This window comes from Macaca mulatta, chromosome 3 (genome assembly GCF_049350105.2).
Source record: "Macaca mulatta isolate MMU2019108-1 chromosome 3, T2T-MMU8v2.0, whole genome shotgun sequence".
Lineage (NCBI taxonomy): Eukaryota > Metazoa > Chordata > Mammalia > Primates > Cercopithecidae > Macaca > Macaca mulatta.
In genome coordinates this window covers 96860988-96879166 of record NC_133408.1, presented here as the reverse complement: position 1 = coordinate 96879166, position 18179 = coordinate 96860988, and the positions used below count along the sequence as shown (strand labels likewise).

The following is an 18179-nucleotide window of genomic DNA, read 5'->3' as shown; positions in this document are numbered from 1 at the left end:
CAGTGCTAGTTTAAGGAGAGGTAAGATGTGAAATTTAGAGGATATTAAACTGTTTTTTCCTTAATGGCCCTTATTGCCAACTGGTGCCTCACTCTTCAGGTCAAATTTATTTTGTAAGAAATGTAAAATATTTTATAAGAGTAATTTGACTCCAAATAGCTTGAGAGAAACAGGAAATATTTGCCAAATTAGGCATGTGCTCACTTACTTGCTACTGATATTATAAACATTCCTTTCCTTCCTCCAAAAGGGTGAGCCTTCACTAATAAGGAAAATATGTGTCACTAAACTCTCTTTATTCCCCTCCTTAGCCTGTTCTTTAACAAGGTTATTGGAATTATTTATTTTTCTATAGTCCCTTGAGGACTGTAGAATCTTCCCAGAAGTTCAAGCCCTGACTCCTGGCTCTTATCCAAGTCCTATAGGGCAGAGCTGCCTGCGGTGTGGGTCACAGACCTGTGGGAGGGTCCTGTGCTGTGCTCAGGCCCAGTAGTTTGGGGGTGTCTTGCTCCCTTCCTCTGCCTAGGTGCCCATCAGCTTTGTGCTGTCTTGACATGCTGCTCCGTGGGTAATTCCTCACGGGTTTTGAAAACAGCAAGATGCATTTAATTCTTTAACTGCTTTTGAATACAATGCTGACACACTACTGGCATTGAAAGTTTGGAGTTATTGCTGTGTTGAACCATAATGTTTAGTGATTCATAGAGTGAAAACTAATATTCTCATTTGGACTTGGATTGTGTTGAAGGTCCTGTTTCTGAGCCCTTTTGCCAGAAGTCAGTAAGATGCGAGCTGGATTCCTAAAGCAGAGAAGATAAATCACCATGACAGGGTCTGATTGTCCATATTTTAAATTTACTGATCTTCTAACACAGGCTGAGAAGGGCAGTAGACATTTAGTGAATATTTATTGGAAATATCAGAGCCCAAGAAAAACGTATATGGTGACAATGCATAGTAGATTTTTCCAGAAGTTTCTTCATTTTCAACATTCTGTGTTATTATATGTAAAGGTATTATTTTGTTTTGATTCTTTATGGAAAAAATATGGCCTGTTTGTTCTGGGCTTCAGGTAGTTAAAGGAAGATAAGTTTTGGAACCTGTGGGGATTGGTATGAGAAAGCACACATAAAGCATCTAACACAATGACATCGTAGAAAGTCTGTAAGCTTTGGGATTAGAAAGACCTGGGTTTGTACCCCAGATTCCCCAAGTCTTGCCCAGGACTTGTTTGGTCTTAGGCAAGATTATTATGAAATTTCGGTCACATATTATGGTGGGGAGAACTGATTTGTTATCATCACGGAAGAAGTTTGGGGAGTGGGAGAGGGTCATATTTCCTAAAACTGAAAGTTGGAAAGCTCTTGGTCTCTTCTCACTGCACATAATGTCTTCATAGTCAAGCCTCTGTGCCTTCAGTTCTACTTCTGTGAAATGGGTAAAATGGTCAACACTGTCTCCCTACAACAACTGGAGGGAGAAAGGAATGAAGTCATGTCTCAACACCCTTTAATTGGGAAAAGAAATGCTTCTGCCTCTCCTGCTCTTTCAACAGACCCAGGAGGATATTTTCACAGTGGTCTCAGAGTGCTGACATACTCAACATCACTAATCGGCTCCAAAGGTTGTGGATTCATTCTAGTTTGGCAGGAGCACGAAGACAGACAAGGAAAGATTGCTGCACATGGGAAAACCTTTCACAAGTAGAATTCCATAATAATGAAAGCACGGGGATGGCCTCTTTTTGAATTGGGCTAACACTGTTTTTTTTCTTTCTCTGGTGGAAATATAATGTATTTTATCATTGCAGGGAGCTGCTGCATTACTCATTGTAATGGGATAAAAGCATCATAGCTAAATTCCACCTGTGGCATTCTTTAACCATAGTGTTTGGCCAGTGGCCTAAAATACTTGGCTGCAGAAGAGGGAAATTAGACTGTGAGTAACTGATGTGATTAACTCACGTCTACACTCAAGGTAAATGAAACTACCTTGTGGTGTGGGGGATGACAGATTGTAATAGTTATAGTTTTCAGCCCTGAAGAAGAAATTAGCAAATGAACTTAGGCCCACCAATCAGGAATTCATCAGTGATTACAAAATAAAGTATTGGATCCAGTTATGCAGCTTGACTACAACCAGGATTTAAAGCTACCCTAAGACAATCCACTCTATAGCACACCATCAATGCAATGCATTTGTACTTATTTACGAAGCAAGTGAATATCCATTCATTCTTTTGTACCTCAAAACCACCTTCTGAGTCAGATAAGTATGACATTTATATCCTCATTTGGTCCATAAGGAAATTAAACTGAGGATCAGAAAACGTTGGACAGCTGTCCAAAGTCACAGGGCTACCAAGTGGCTGGTACAGTTCTTAAACCCAAAACAATTAAATACACTGCAAACATTAGACTCCTTGTCTCCAACTCTTCCCACCATATCACAGATGTTATCCTCAGTCCCTTTGAATGTCCACCTGGATCTCTGGCCACAGTCATGGCCCTGCATGTTGATGTTCATGGCTATCACTGTGTCTCTGTAAAATCTAGTAAGAGCTGTTGGCAAACTGACAAGGCTTTTTAGAAACCATTTCCTTTCTGATGTGCCATGGTCGCCTTCTCTGTTCCGAGTGGGAAAGTGCCCCTCAGCTGTGTGCGTTGAAAATATTCAATAGTTTGTGTCACCTACAGACACAAAGCCCCTGTGAAATATATTTTGTATCTTTTCACTCAGCATGGAGTCTCAAATGCAGAAGAGACTTTGTATGTGTTAATGAGAATCCTTATTATGAAAAATGCAAAGGTTATTATTAATGATCATGCTGCTAATCATTAATAACAGTTGTGGATACTATTTACTGATGACATGCTCTTCTCCAGGTGCTTTTATACAGTTAGTTCATTTAATGCTCATTAAAACACCACATAAGATAGAAAATTAACATGCCGTTAGGCCCCCTTTCCAAGGGCCAACCCTGCAACTACTTCAGATGAAAAAGGAAGACAAAGACAGACTCCACCTGTGTAAATAAAACAGGAGATATTCCTGGACCAGAGAAGAACAAGCATTGCAGATGAGGGAGAAGGTGGGGGAGGGAAATTTACAGGTGCCCTTTTATTCTCCCACATTACTCTGAGTATACTATAGTCAGTACCTACCTGCCTCTGAAAGTCAAAATCAGCAGCCAGCCCAGTACAGCTAGGGGTACACCTAGTCAGAGCAGGGCTGGAGCCAGGCTGTGGTCTGAGCCAATAACAACAGACACATTGACAGGCACGGTGGCTCACGCCTGTAATTCCAGCACTCTGGGAGGCCCAGGCGGGCGGATCATGAGGTCAGATCGAGACCATCCTGGCTAACACAGTGAAACCCCATCTCTACAAAAAATACAAATAATTAGCCAGACATGTTGGCATGCGCCTGTAATCCCAGCTACTTGGAAGGCTGAGGCAGGAGCTTCACTTGAACCCAGGAGGCAGAGGTTGCAGTGAGCCGAGATCATGCCACTGCACTCCAGCCTGGGCGACAGAGCGAGACTCCATCTCAAAACAAACAAACAAACAAAAAAACATTCTGGGAACAATTGGTGAACTCTGAATAAGGTGTATAGATAAAATGTATTCTATCAATGTTAATTTTCTGATTTTGATTATTGTATATAATATGTAAGAGATTATTGTTTTACATTTTTTAATGTATTTATGTATTTGTTCATTTTTTAGAGACAGGGTCTTACTGTCACCTAGGCTGAAGTACAGTGACATGATCATCCTTACTGGAGCCTCGAATTCCTAGACTCAAGTGATCCTCCTGCCTCAGCCTCCTGAACTGCTAGGACTATAGGCGTATGTCACCACACCCAGCTAACTTTTTATTTTAGAGATGGGTTCTCACTATGTTGTCCAAGCTGGTATTGAAATTCTGACCTCAAATGATCCTTTCACCTTAGCCTCCAAAGCACTGGGTAGTTTTTAGAAAATAAACACTGAAGTACATAAGGATAAAGAGCCACTACATCTGCAATTTACTCTAAGATGATTTAGATATATATATTTACATCTATAGACATATTTGTCTATATAATAATAGTGAGACAGTAAGGACAACAAATATGGTAAAAGGCTAAAAATAAGGAATTGGGGTGAAGGACATGTATATATCATTGGTGTTATTTTGTAAAAATGATTTTTGTAAGAATAAAATTATGTCAAAAAGGTTTAAAATATGACTGCTACACATATTGCCTGTCCCTTTACTTGCTTCACACTTATTTTCTGCACTTATAACCATCTGACATATTTTTTATTGTTTATCTTCCTTCATTCTTTTTTATTTTATTTTATTTTATTTTATTTTATTTTATTTTTTGAGATGGAGTCTCACTCTGTCGCCCAGGCTGGAGTGCAGTGGTACAATCTCGGCTCGTTGCAACCTCCACCTCTTAGGTTCAAGTGATTCTCCTGCCTCAGCCTCCCAATAATATCACAATAACATTATTACTAATAATATTATTATATCACATTATTATGTTATAATAAATTTGTTAGCTAATAAAATACTTAGTATATTTAAGAGATATTATGCCATAATTAATGAAGAGTTATTTCAGGAAGTGGTAGAAAAACCTAGAAAAATATTAGAAAATTAGGACTAGAAGACAGTCTCCTTACCTTTATAAAGTCTACATATAAGGACCTTCAGCAAACATCCTATGCAGTAGAGAAATACAGACTCAATCCTTTTAGTGTAGGGAATAAGATAGGGATTTTTCTCGCTATCAGTACTACTATATTGCTTAAAACAGTATCAGAAGTTCTGGCCAATGCAATAAGACAAAAAATTAAATAAAAGTGGAGAAAGAAGACACAAAAGCTATGAAGACAGAAAGGAAAGGGAAAATATGATATGTATCATGTGACTTACATGATCACCTGCATCAAAAACATGATTGTCTGCACCAAAAGAATTTTCAAAGTTCTTTTATATATAAAATTATATATTTAAAATATAAAATTATATATTTTAAATGAATAAATTTTGTGATATGTGAATTTTATCTTGACAAATCTGTGAAAAGAAATAGTAATGAATAATACTAAGGATAATTAACATAATTAATGACATAAGAATTTGTCCTTCTTCTGTATCCGTGTATTAGGGTTCCCAGAGAAACAAAACCAGCTATATATATATATATATATATATATATTTATATTTATATGTGCATATTTATATTTACATGTGAATATATATTTATATTTACATGTATATATATATATACAGCTGATTTTGTATATATATTTCTCCCTCGCTCTCATTTATTTATTTATTTTCAGGATCTGGCTCATGCAATTGTTGGGGCTAGCAAGTCCCAAGAACTGCAAGGCCAGCTAGCAGGCTGGAGAGGCAGTTTTATTCTGAAGGCAGATTGTTTTTCTTTTTCAGGGAACCTCAATGTTTTTCCTTTGAGGCCTTAAGATGATTGAATGAGGCCCACTCACATTAGGGAGGGTAATCAGCTTTATGAAAGTCTACTGATTTAAGAATCAGTCTCATCTAAAGTATACCTGGTGCTTAATCAAACATCTGGGCATCATAGCTTTGTCAAGTTGATACATAAAATTTAGCATCACGTCAATTAACCAGTTAGAAGATACTATGAATTCCTTATACTTTATACAAAATTTAATTCAAAATGAATTAAAGACTTCAATGTAAAACCCAGAACTATAAAATTCCTAGAAGAAAACCTAGGCAATACCATTCAGGACATAGGTATTGGCAAAGATTTCATGACAAAAATGCCAAAAGCAATTGCAACCAAAGTAAAAATTGACAAATGGGATCTAATTAAAGTAAAGAGCTTCTGCACAGCAAAAGAAACTATCATCAGACAAACAGACAACCTACAGAATGGGAGAAAATCTTTGCAATCTTTGTAGGCTCTAATATACAGAGTCTACAAGGAACTTTAACAAATTTACAAGAAACAAAGCAAACAAACATGGAAAAAAGCTCGACATCACTGATCGTTAGAGAAATGCAAATCAAAATCACAATGAGATACCATCTCACGCCAGTCAGAATGATGATTATTAAAAAGTCAAGAAACAACAGATGCTGGTGAGGACATGGAGAAAAAGGAACTTCTACACTGTTGCTGGGAATGTAAATTAGTTCAACTACTGTGGAAGACAGTGTGGTGATTCCTCGAAGATCTAGAATCAGATATACCATTTGACTCAGCAATCCCATTACTGACTATATACACAAAGGAATATAAATCATTCTGTTATAAAGATACGTGCCTGCATATGTTCATCGCTACACTATTCACAATAGTAAAGACATGGAAGTGGCCATAAGTGATAGACTGGATACGGAAAATGTGGTACATATACACCATGGAATACTATGCAGCCATAAAAAGGAATGAGATCATGTATTTTGCAGGGAGATGGATGGAGCTGGAAGCCATTATCTTCAGCAAACTAAAGCAGGAACAGAAAACCAAACACAGCATGTTCTCACTTATAAGTGGGAGCTAGACAATGAAAACACATGAACACAGGGAGGGGAACAACACACACTGGGGCCTGCTGGCAGTGGAGGGGGTGGAGGGTACAAAGGGCAGGAGAGCATCAGGAAGAATAATTCATGGATGTTGGGCGTTATACTTAAGTGATGGTTAATCTGTGTGGTAAACCGCCATGGCACAGGTTTATCTATGTGACAAACCTGCGCATTCTGCACATGTACCCCTGAACTTAAAATAAAAGTTGAAGAAAAAAAAAGAGAAAGTTCAAACAGAAAAAAGGAGGAGATATAATGAAAAACAAAATGCCATTTGCAATAGTAAAATAACTACAAAATATCTAGAAATAAACCTAAGTAAAAATGCACAAGGCATTTTATTGAAGGAAAATTGTTTATTTTATTGTTTATTGCTTATTGTTATTGAGTACTAACATTAATATTGAAAGATTAATATCAATACCTTGATTATTAATATTTCAACAGAGTTGTAACATTTTATTTAAGAATAATGTTTAAGACAAAAACGAGGGGAAACTAAAGGGGCCTGCCCTCCCAATTATGGAAGTTTACTTTAAAACTATAGTAACTAAAAACAGTATGGTGGTAAAGACAGGCAAATACACGAAAAGAGAGAGGGAGATTTGGTGTATTAAAGAAATAGCCTCATAAACAGATGTCAGGGGAGGTAGATGGACTGATGGATTGTTTAGTAGATGGTATTCAGAACCCCGGCTCACCATATGCATAAAAATTAAGCTTGAACCCAGAATTTATATCATATATAAGAGTGAACTCCAGAGGTATAAAATACCTAAATATAAAAGGTAAAACTATAAAGTGAGTGGAGAAAAACATGAGAATTAAAAAAAAAATCATTGGGTGCAGAAGTACTTCTCAAGTAAGAACCCCAAAGCACAAACCATAAGGCAAAAACTGTTTTTTGACAACATCAAAATTAAAGACCTCCGTCCAATAAACCACTCTATAGATTACATTAACATATGGGTGGCAGATTAGGAAAACATATTTGCCACTTTAAAAACCAACAAGGGATTACTCTAGAAAGTACAAGGGACTCTTATGAATCAATCAGAAACAAAAATGAATGCAATACAAAAACAGGCAAAAGTTATGACTATAGGATTCAAAGAAAGGGGGACATGAAATGATAACAAGTATATGAAGAGATTCTCAACCTCATTACTCAAGGTATAATAAGATAAAATTTAAACAATACAAACACATCACTTTATACCCATCTGAATGAAAATCAGAGGCACCCAAAATTAGCAAGGCTTGGAAAATTATATCTCTCTTGCACTACTCATATGAGTGTGGATAATACAACACCCTTTTGGAGAGCAATGTGGCAGAACTGAGTGAAATTAAGTGTGCATAAACCCTCCTGAGCAGACAACGGCCTGACCTCTGAAGATGATGTAGGAACAATGATGCCATAAGGAGGAATAAACAGAAATGCACCCAGATTACTCAAGTCAGCTATGGCATAAAATTCTCCTTATGGTAATAAGGTGGGCCAATGATGGTGGATGTTACTCACACCCACCTTACGCTCCCACCCTGATATAGTTTGGATGTTTGTCCCCTCCAAATCTCATGTTGAAATGTGACTTCCAATGTTGGAGGTGGGCCTTGTGGGCGGTGTTTGCACCCTGGAGGTGGATCCCTCACTAATGGCTTGGTGCCCTCCCGATGGTAATGAGTGAGTTCTAGGTCTGTTAGTTCATGTGAGAGCTTGTTGCTTAAAAGAGTGTGACACTCCCCAAGTCCCCACCATTGCTCCCTCTCTCACCATGTGAGATGCCTGCTTTCTCTTTGCCTTCCACCATGATGGAAAGCTTCCTGAAGCCCTCACCAGAAGCAGATGCCAGGGCCATGCTTCCTACACAGCCTGCAAAACGGTGAGCCAATCAAACCTCTTTTCTTTATTAATTACCCAGCCTCGTGTATCTCTTTACAGCCATGCAAAAGAACTAATTACACACCCCAAACAACAAAATGATAGTCTAAGTAAAGCTGTAGGCCTCTTCGACCATCTTTGAGGCTATGGCATAAGCTTTATGTTGGGATGCCTAAATGTTAGAGGTCTCCCCTTCAGTTAAAGAGAGACCCCAGGAGCTCTAATCATTCACAACATCATGGATATTAAGTATATTATTTGCACAAAAACAAAGTAAAAATGTAAATTTAGCCACATCTGAATAATCATTCACACCAATCCTTGATTTTTCAGGCTTTGTGACTTTGATTAGCTACCCAAATCCTTAAATCTGATTTCTAGGTATATAGTCCAAACAAAACCCAAAACAGGGTCATGGAAGACCAGTCATGACAGAAATAAACAAGAATGCTTAGTTTCACTGTGGGTGAATGGGTAGCATTGGAGCCCAACTGAGCTTCCAGTAACTGTGGAATGGAAAGTAATGTAAACTGATTGAGTTGGGTGTTCAGATGATGATGAGTGGGAACTACAGAAACAAAGAAGTCAGGAGAAGTTTGTCCCAAAAGAGGAAGCAGCATCTACAGGGGTGTGATGTGTAGGGAAAAATGTTTGGGGTCCAGGAAACAGTGACAATGATGAGTGAGTGACATGTTAAATTACTACTAGCCGCCAAGATAGATTGGAGTGAGAGGAAGTCAGGAAGCAAGAAGAATGGAAAGCTGGCTGCTACAACTCAGGAAAAAATGTTCAGGTGTGAACAGGTCGTGACTGTGGAGATGGAATGTAAAGGATAAATTTGAGAAGAATTCAGGAGAATGAACTGACAGAACTTGGTTGTGATGAGAATGGGGAAGAAAGGATAAGCTTGGGATAATCCCCACATTTCTGGTTTGGACTCTGAGTGAATGGTTATGTCATTAATTGAGATCAGAAATACAGGGGGAACATTTTCTGGTGTTAACAAGTACGAGGCTATGAATAACAGTGATTAACTCACTATTGACTTGCTGACCCAGAACTTTCAAGTTTAATGGGGTAAGAAAGCCACTTAAATAGTTACCATGATGTGTGGGGTAAGTGATATTACAGTAATATGTGCAAGGCATGGTTAAAGGCATCAGTAAGGCTGGATTAACTCTGCGTTAGGAAACACACAGGGTAGTGTAGTTCAGACTGCACACCCTCAAGCTGACCACCTAGACTTGAATCCTGATTCTTCTTCGGATAAATTGTGCTCCTTAACCTTTCCATGTCTCAAGTTTCTACACTGCAAAATGGGAATAACAGCAGCATGTATAACATGGGGTTGAGGTGAGGCTTAAATTAGAATAGAGTTGGGAACATAGTGCTCAAATAAATTGGCAAGTAAGGTTTCAAGGAGAGATTTATAAAGAAAATCATCTGTAAGCCAAGCCCTGGCAAGTTGGTGCAAAGATAACTGTGGTTTTTGCATTGTTGAAATTTGCTGTTTGATATTGGAATACATTCTTAAGTAAATGTGGTTATTTTACACATCATTTTAATTCACGTCTCACTTTTTTTTTTTGCTAATGAGTTATTACTTGCTGTTTATTTTATATTTATTTCAGATTATGGAAATGAGATTAGACAAAAAGTAAATTTGAGTGATTTTCTTATTTGAGTTCAAAATGCGTTGTAAAGCAGCAGAGAAAACTTGCAACATCAACAATGCATTTGGCCCAGGAATTGCTAATGAATGTACAGTGCAGTGGTAGTACAAGAAGGTGTGCAAAGGGAAAGGAGAGCCTTGAAGATGAGGAGTGTAGTGGCTGGCCATGGGAAGTTGACAACAACCAATTGAGAGCAATCATCAAAGCTGATCCTCTTACAACTACCGAGAAGTTGACAAAGAACTCGAGGTCGATCATGCTATGGTCATTCAGCATTTGAAGTAAATGGGAAAAGTGAAAAAGCTCAGTAAGCGGGTGCCTTATGAACTGAGGGAAAATGTAAAAAATCGTCATCTGAAGTGTTGCCTTCTCTTATTCTACACAACAGCAACAAACCATTTCTTGATCACATTGTGATGTGCAACAAAAAGTGGATTTTATAGACAACCAGTGATGACAAGCTCAGTGGCTGGACCGAGAAGAAGCTCCAAAGCACTTCCCAAAGCCAAACTTGCATTAACCAAAGATCATGGTCACTGTTTTGTGGTCTGCTGCTGGCCTGATCCACTGTAGCTTTCTGAATTCCTGCAAAACCATTACATCTGAGAAGTATGCTCAGCAAATCGATTAGATGCATGGAAAACTGCAATGCCTGCAGTTGGCACTGGTCAACAGAAAGGACCAAATTCTTCTCCACAATGCCCAACTGCAAGTCGCACAACCAGCACTTCAAAACTTTAACCAACTGGGCTACAAAGTTTTTGCCTCATCTGCCATATTCACCTGACCTCTCACCAACCGACTACCACTTCTCCAAGCATGTCAACACTTTTTGCAGAGAAAACACTTCCACAACCAGAAAGATGCAGAAAATGCTTTCCAAGAGTTCATCGAATCCTGAAGAATGGATTTTTATGCTACTGGAATAAACAAACTTTCTCACCGGCAAAAATGTGTTGATGGTAATAGTTCCTATTTTGATTAACAAAGATGTGCCTGAGCCTAGTTATAATGATTTAAAATTCACAGTCCAAAACCTCAATTGCTTTTGCACCAATACTTAGGAATTTTTCAAGTGGACTAACCAGGAATGTGTCAAGCAGAAGGAAAAGTGCATGCAAAGTCATGAGGCAAGATAGAGCAGTGAATGTGGGAAAGTGTGACCAGCTCAGTGTGGCTGGATAAGGGTGGAGCCCTGGTTTTATTAAACCAGAGTTTTTGCTACTCTGTCATCCTCCTTTCCACTGCCTACCATTTCCTCTTTCAGGTACTTCCTTTCCTTTTTCTGCTTTCTGTCTTGGTCTTGCAGATGGCTGCTCACGGATCTGTGTATTTGGTTGTCTTTGCCCTCTGTATCATGTCTGCATCCATAATTAATCCCAAAGCCAAAAGCAAGTTACTCCTTATTATTTACATGTCTCCTGTCCTGACCTGGGTCCTATAGCAGCAGGTCTCACTCTCACCATACTGGACCCCATATTCCTTAGAACCTTCATCTTGAAAACTCATCTTGATCCTTAGACATGACATTCTACATTGTATTCCTAGGTATGGCTTTGGTTCCTCTTGATTAGGATTTAGATTTTACACTATCCACCCAGTCTACCTTGGGTAAATAGCCCTTTTGGACTGACCTGCCCCATGACGCTCATCTTGATGCTAACCTACTGGATGATAGGTCTCATTGTTTGCTTCTGGCTCATAAAGCAGGAAGTAGATGCAGTGAGGGTTCAACTGTCCCCTTTACTGGTGTACAGTGGAAGAGCTTTGTACCTGTCCAGGTTATTTGGGGGATGTTGGCTTTATGCCTATATCCCCCAGTGACAAAATCTCTCTGACAGGTGACTGGAAGGCTGAGATGCTGAGCATGGCACTGGGCCAAAAATAAGAGTAAGACATCACTTATTTCATGACCTGTAGTCCATAGTCTTTCTAGAAATGATCAAAAAAGCAATACTGATAGAAGAAACAAATTCAGGACAAACAGGCCATCCAAAAGAGATATGATATTTCAGGTTGCTACTAGAGAAGAAGAGTCCAAGTAGATCCAGGAGACAGAACCTGGGAAAACCAGGTGAAAGCAAGACAAGTCAAAGTCAAGGTGAAAGGAAGCAAGCCAAGTTTTAAGCAACCTATCTCTAATGACCTCATTAGGACATTAGAGAAGGCTAAGGAAGATGGGCACTGGATCATCTAAAAGTCACTGGGATGTTGTGGAAATTGGTTAGAATTTTCTGGGGACCAACAATACAATTTACTGCCTGTGGACAACACTATTATAAGGAAACGTGCTCAAGGCGCTATAATCTTACAAAAAGATATTCACTGGGAGGCTATGAAAACCGGTCAGGATTTCCTGGAGACCAACAGTACAATTTACTGTCTTTGGATTACTCTACTGTAAGGAAATGTGCTCAAGGCACTATGATCTTACACAAAAGATATTCACGCTTGAAGATAGAAGCATGAGTTGTAGTTCAGGTCATGTGACCTTGGGCAAAGAAAGTCACCTGTCTTAAGCTTTAGCTTCTGACATGTTAAATGTAGGGGAGAAAACAAAACAAGATTCCTGCTCGAGGTATCCAACAGGTCTTTAGAAACAAAACAAAACAAAATAATGGATGTAAGAGCACTTAATGAAACTTCAAAGCCAGTAGTAATAGAGCAAATTATAGTCATTAATGAGACTTCACTGGAGGAAGAAATGTTAACAATAGAACATACTTGCTCTTTCAAGGGTTTGCGGGTCTGTGGGAACAGGGAAATAAGGAAGGAGGTTTGACCTAGGAATAAAATTACCAATTCATTCCGTCTTCCTTTCAGGGTTCTTATGACAATTAACTTGCCAAGTTTCAACCACAAGACCATATGTTGGTGAGATCACACGGGGAGATGAGATTTACTTTGATTATTTGTTTGTATTAACATTATTAGAATAGTGATTCATTTATTACACTGGCCCAAATTCAGTCTGTCAGGAGGGTTCCCAGCACATGAAGGTATAAAAACACTCTCAAATGCAAGTGATTTTCTCAAATAGGAGAACCCTAAACTCACCTCCACCTCAGACCTTGTTAGCAATCATCTTTGTCCTTACGCAGGATGACACTCACACTAATGACAGGTGAATGACATTCACACTGATAACAGGACTGAACCATTCTAAAATATTGAACATCCTTCTGAATTGTGAAAGGAATATTCTTATGCAGTAATGACAGCCTTAATATTTAAAGTATTTTAATTATTCTAATTATTTGGAAGTTGGTAATCAGTGCCTTCACTCAAGCTAGGTCATTTGGTTAACCAGACCACCCATCTTCTGAGCACACAGAGCAATTAGATATACATTAAACTACTTCCACCAATGCTTCTCATTCTCAATTACAAACAATATGCTACATTCAGACACTGAAGTGTAGAATAATTATAGTATCCCCATCACAGTTATTATTTTCTAAGTCGTAAGTTAGCCCATCACACAACACTTCTGCTTCTTCAGTCTCATCTCTCTCTTTTGTTTCCACATATTCTATGTTTCAGCCACACAGACTTCTTCACACTTCCCTGAATGTACCATTCTGTTGGCTAATTTTGTGCCTCTGGTATATGGTGCTGTTTGCCTTCAATGTCCTCCCCACAGCCCCAAACCTATTCAACCCTCGTTCAACCCTCATCACAGGCATTATCCCCTGGGAGAGGGCTTCCCAAATTCCCTATGGATAACTCATCCCCTCTCCTTCTGTGGCCTCAATGTTCCTCCACAGGAGTTACTAGTTGTTTTTACATTTGTGGCCCTAAAAGGCTGCAAGCTCTTAAGGGGAGAGGAAAGCAATTTGTTCATCTTCGCACCTCCTTTTTCCAGACGAGGGTCTGGCATGAAGTAGAGCTCATAAAATCCTGAGTGTCCATGAGTACTGGAAGTCTCTTTCAGTCTGAGTTAGTTGTCTGAAGGTGCCATTCTGTCCCAGGCTTCTGTTTTGATTGTTTTCTGATCCCAGTGGATGAGGAAAACAGGTTTTTCCTTAGGACAATGGGTGTGGATTATGAAAATGTTATGCAAGAGTAGTCAAATGCTACCCTGTTTCCTTCAGGAACTTTCAGATGGCTCAGGAATGGGCTTGTGTGGCAGGTGTGTAGAGGCTGCTGAAGGGGGCTTTCATGATCTCTGCTTTAAGGGATAGACACTGCTTGTCCTCTCCTCCAACTAAGGAAGGTAAGACTGTTTATCAGAACTTTTGTATGTGTGTGCTCTAGGAACCTAAATATTCTCCCTGGTCATTAAAGGGACACAAAACCTTTACCTTCCTCTCTCCCTCTGGATTGTAAACCTAGCTAACAGGCTTCCTTTAAATGCAGGTGAAATTGATCGGATTGAAGCTGTTAGAATCAAATAAAATAACGTTAAATGCTGTTGGTGATAAAGGAGTTGAAATGTAAGAAGGAATATTGAGTATTGACCGTTTCCTGGATGGGGGCAGAGGAGAAAAAAGCTAATCTGGAGTTGTGGGGGCTAATAACTGACAATTAAATATTGTGGTTTTGAAAGCTAGCCAATTCCAGGGAATGAGGGACAGACAGAGTCCAGCAGGTAAGAACAGCTTATAAGCATGGTGTCGCTCCATTTCTAGTTTTCAGCCAGTAATATTTTTGTGTGAGGATATCGCACTAGTATAATTTGCAAAATGCAACAAGTCAGAATAGTATGTTGGTACCTCACCTTTAACAGATATACATTGCTAATGAATAAGATGTGTTAAATACTAATGAAATTGAATGTTTCAACTAGACGAGATAGCATATTTGCACATATATATACACAGACAGATATATAAATTGCTTTATATATATATATATAATATACCTGTATTTTATGTAATACATAAAGGTTAATATTTTACATAATATATAAAATAAAAGCAACTGTGTTTTTAGCAGGTACCTTTTTTAAGTCATTCATAGCTCCCTCTCACTTCTCCTGGTTCACAGCTGAGAACTTGGCCCATTTCACTCACAATTATTGGGGAATTGACAGGAGAGAGGGAAGTGGTGATTTAGTAATTATCTATTCTTATTGGATAATATACAGCTAACTTATAACTTTACCAGACCATTTTCCTAAATCCTCTAAGGCAAGAGATCAAGAAGTGAGAGAGTTTGGAGGAGAAGTTTTATTTTTTTAAAAAATTGTTATAGGAATACCTTTTCATTCCTTTCCACTACTTCTCCACTAGAAAAATACATGAACTTATAAAGGCAATGAGGGAAATGCTCTGCTTTCTACAGCAGTGGTAGGAAAAAAAAAGAAAAAAGAAAAAAGAGAAAAGAAAGAAACAAGTTGTGGTATGTCCATGCAATGGACTAGTACGTAGCCATTAAAAAGAAGTCAAAAGGGCCGGGCGCGGTGGCTCAAGCCTGTAATCCCAGCACTTTGGGAGGCCGAGGCGGGCAGATCACGAGGTCAGGAGATCGAGACCATCCTGGCTAACACGGTGAAACCCCGTCTCTACTAAAAATACAAAAAGAAATTAGCCGGGCGTGGTGGCGGGTGCCTGTAGTCCCAGCTACTCCGGAGGCTGAGGCAGGAGAATGGCGTGAACCCGGGAGGCGGAGCTTGCAGTGAGCCTAGATCGCGCCACTGCACTCCAGTCTGGGCGACAGAGCGAGACTCCGTCTCAAAAAAAAAAAAAAAAAAAAAAGAAGTCAAATGGAGACCAGCCTGACTAACACACAGAAACCCCGTCTCTACTAAAAATACAAAATTAGCTGGGCATGGAGGTGCATGCCTGTAATCTCAGCTACTCGGGAGGCTGAGGCAAGAAAATAATTTCAACCTGGGAGGCAGAGGTGTGGTGAGCTATCACCATTGCACTCCAGCCTGGACAACAAGAGTGAAACTCTGTCTGAAAAAACAAAAAGTAAAAATGTATCTACTTTGACATAGCATGATGTCCAGTATGTGAAAAAGTCCAGAGGACAAGGATTGGCAACAACTTGATGTGATTATTACATTATAAGACTGAAAATTTAGGGATAGGAATTTTCATTTAATTTTATATACATTGTATTGTTTAAAATGCAATGAGCCAAAACGACATATTTCTTTTTTTGTTTGTTTTTTGTTTTGTTTTGTTTTGTTTTGTTTGATAGAATCACGCTCTGTCACCCAGGCTGGAGTGCAGTGGCGTGATCTCGGCTCACTGCAAGCTCCGCCTCCTGGGTTCACGTCATTCTCCTGCCTCAGCCTCCCCAGTAGCTAGGACTACAGGCACCTGCCACCATGCCCGGCTAATTTTTTGTATTTTTAGTAGAGACGGGGTTTCACTGTGGTCTCGATCTCCTGACCCTGTGATCCGCCCACCTCGGCCTCCCAAAGTGCTGGGATTACAGGAGTGAGCCACCGCGCCCGGCGGACATATTTCTTATTTAGAGAAAGAATGACGGAAGGAGGGAATGTGAAGAGAGAATGAGAACAAAAGAATGAAGAGACCAGGGTACAAGCAGATCCCAAAAATGTTGTGAAGTTTTGAGGGGGCTAATAAGCTTCTATTTCACGTTGTAAGATGACAAAAGTATTGTGTTAGGAGAAGAAATAGGCTATATATTTGTATCATTCATAATAGTTTTTTTGCCAACAAAACACTAGGTTATTAAATAAATATTGACTTTGTAGCAAATTAAATACAGTATTAACAAGAGGAAAGAGAAAGGAACCATGGGCAACGCACAACTTGGACGAATTTCAGAGAATCACAGAGACACAAATGATTGGGTAAGGAAAGGAAACAAAACAACACTAAAAGATTAATAATAAACCCTCTCTGTAAAACACAATAGTTTATAATGTGCATAATCACCTGGGTGTCTTACTGGGCAGTTAGGTTTGTTGAAGATTTCTGCGTGTGTGTGTGTGTATATATATACTACTGGTTCTGGGAAATATGAAAAATATTTTCAGACAAAAGAACTAATATATCAAACTTCAGACTTTATAAAAAGCGGACTCAAATTCTACAATCTTATTTATTATTTATTTCTACTACCTGTAGTAAATTCAATTATGACTCTAATTTAAAACACCCTAGATATCCCTCAAATCTCACACTGAGAAATTCCAGAGATGGTGGTAGAGAATGTGGCTGAGTTAGAGACAGCATAGCTCAGGAAAAGAAACAGCTTGCTCTAAGAGACACAGATAATAGTTGGCAGCACCCAGATTTGAATCTAAGTCTGTCTCTCGCTGAAGCTTATAAATTTAAGAAAAAATAATTTGTCTGAATACAAAAGTAGTACATGCTTAGATAGCCTCAATTAGAGCCTATATGTCCATTGTGCACTTTCTAAAAGAAGAGTTTTTAATAGAACCTCCAAAGTAGTTACTTATCTGTGACAAGACGTGACTTGTACCAGAGATGCCTTCCCCAGAAGTTGCTGTGATACTGTCAGGAATTGGTGGGTTCTTGGTCTCGCTGGCTTCAAGAATGAAACCGCAGACCTTTGCCATGAGTGGTTCAGTTCTTAAAGATGGTGTGTCCAGAATTGCTTCCTTCTGGTGGATTCGTGGTCTCGCTGACTTCAGGAGTGAAGCTGCAGACCTTCGCGGTGACTGTTAGAGCTCTTAAAAGCGGTGCACACCCAAAGAGTGAGCACCACCCAGAGTTATCACAGATACAAAGAAACAGCATAGAAGCGGACCTGAACCGGTTGCCGCTGCTGCCTCGGGTGGCTTTATTTTATTCCTTTATCTGGCCCCACCCACATCCTGCGGATTGGTCCATTTTACAGAGAGCTCATTGGTCCATTTTACAGAGAGCAACTTGGTCCGTTTTACAGAGAGCTCATTGGTCCGTTTTGACAGAGTGCTGATTGGTGCGCTTACAAACCGTTAGCTAGAGAGAAAAGTTCTCCGCGTCCCCACCCGTCCCAGAAGCCCCACCAGCTTCACCTCTCACTGGCACTCGCCGCGGGACTTTGCGGCACCTAGCCCGGGCACTCCGTCAGCCCACAGGGAGCTCGTCTCATACAACCAAGAGGAAAACAGG

At 39.4% G+C, this 18179-nt stretch overlaps 1 protein-coding gene across 1 annotated transcript in view; it reads left to right on the top strand.

Annotated features, from left to right (window-relative positions):
* The first annotated feature begins 14231 nt into the window (after positions 1–14231).
* ITPRID1 (ITPR interacting domain containing 1) overlaps positions 14232–18179 on the top strand; it is a 134781-nt gene continuing 130833 nt past the window's right edge. Inside the window, exon 1 of the mRNA XM_015133759.3 lies at positions 14232–14353. The gene's annotated coding sequence lies outside the window, so the exon portion shown is untranslated. The remainder of the gene's footprint in view (positions 14354–18179) is intronic.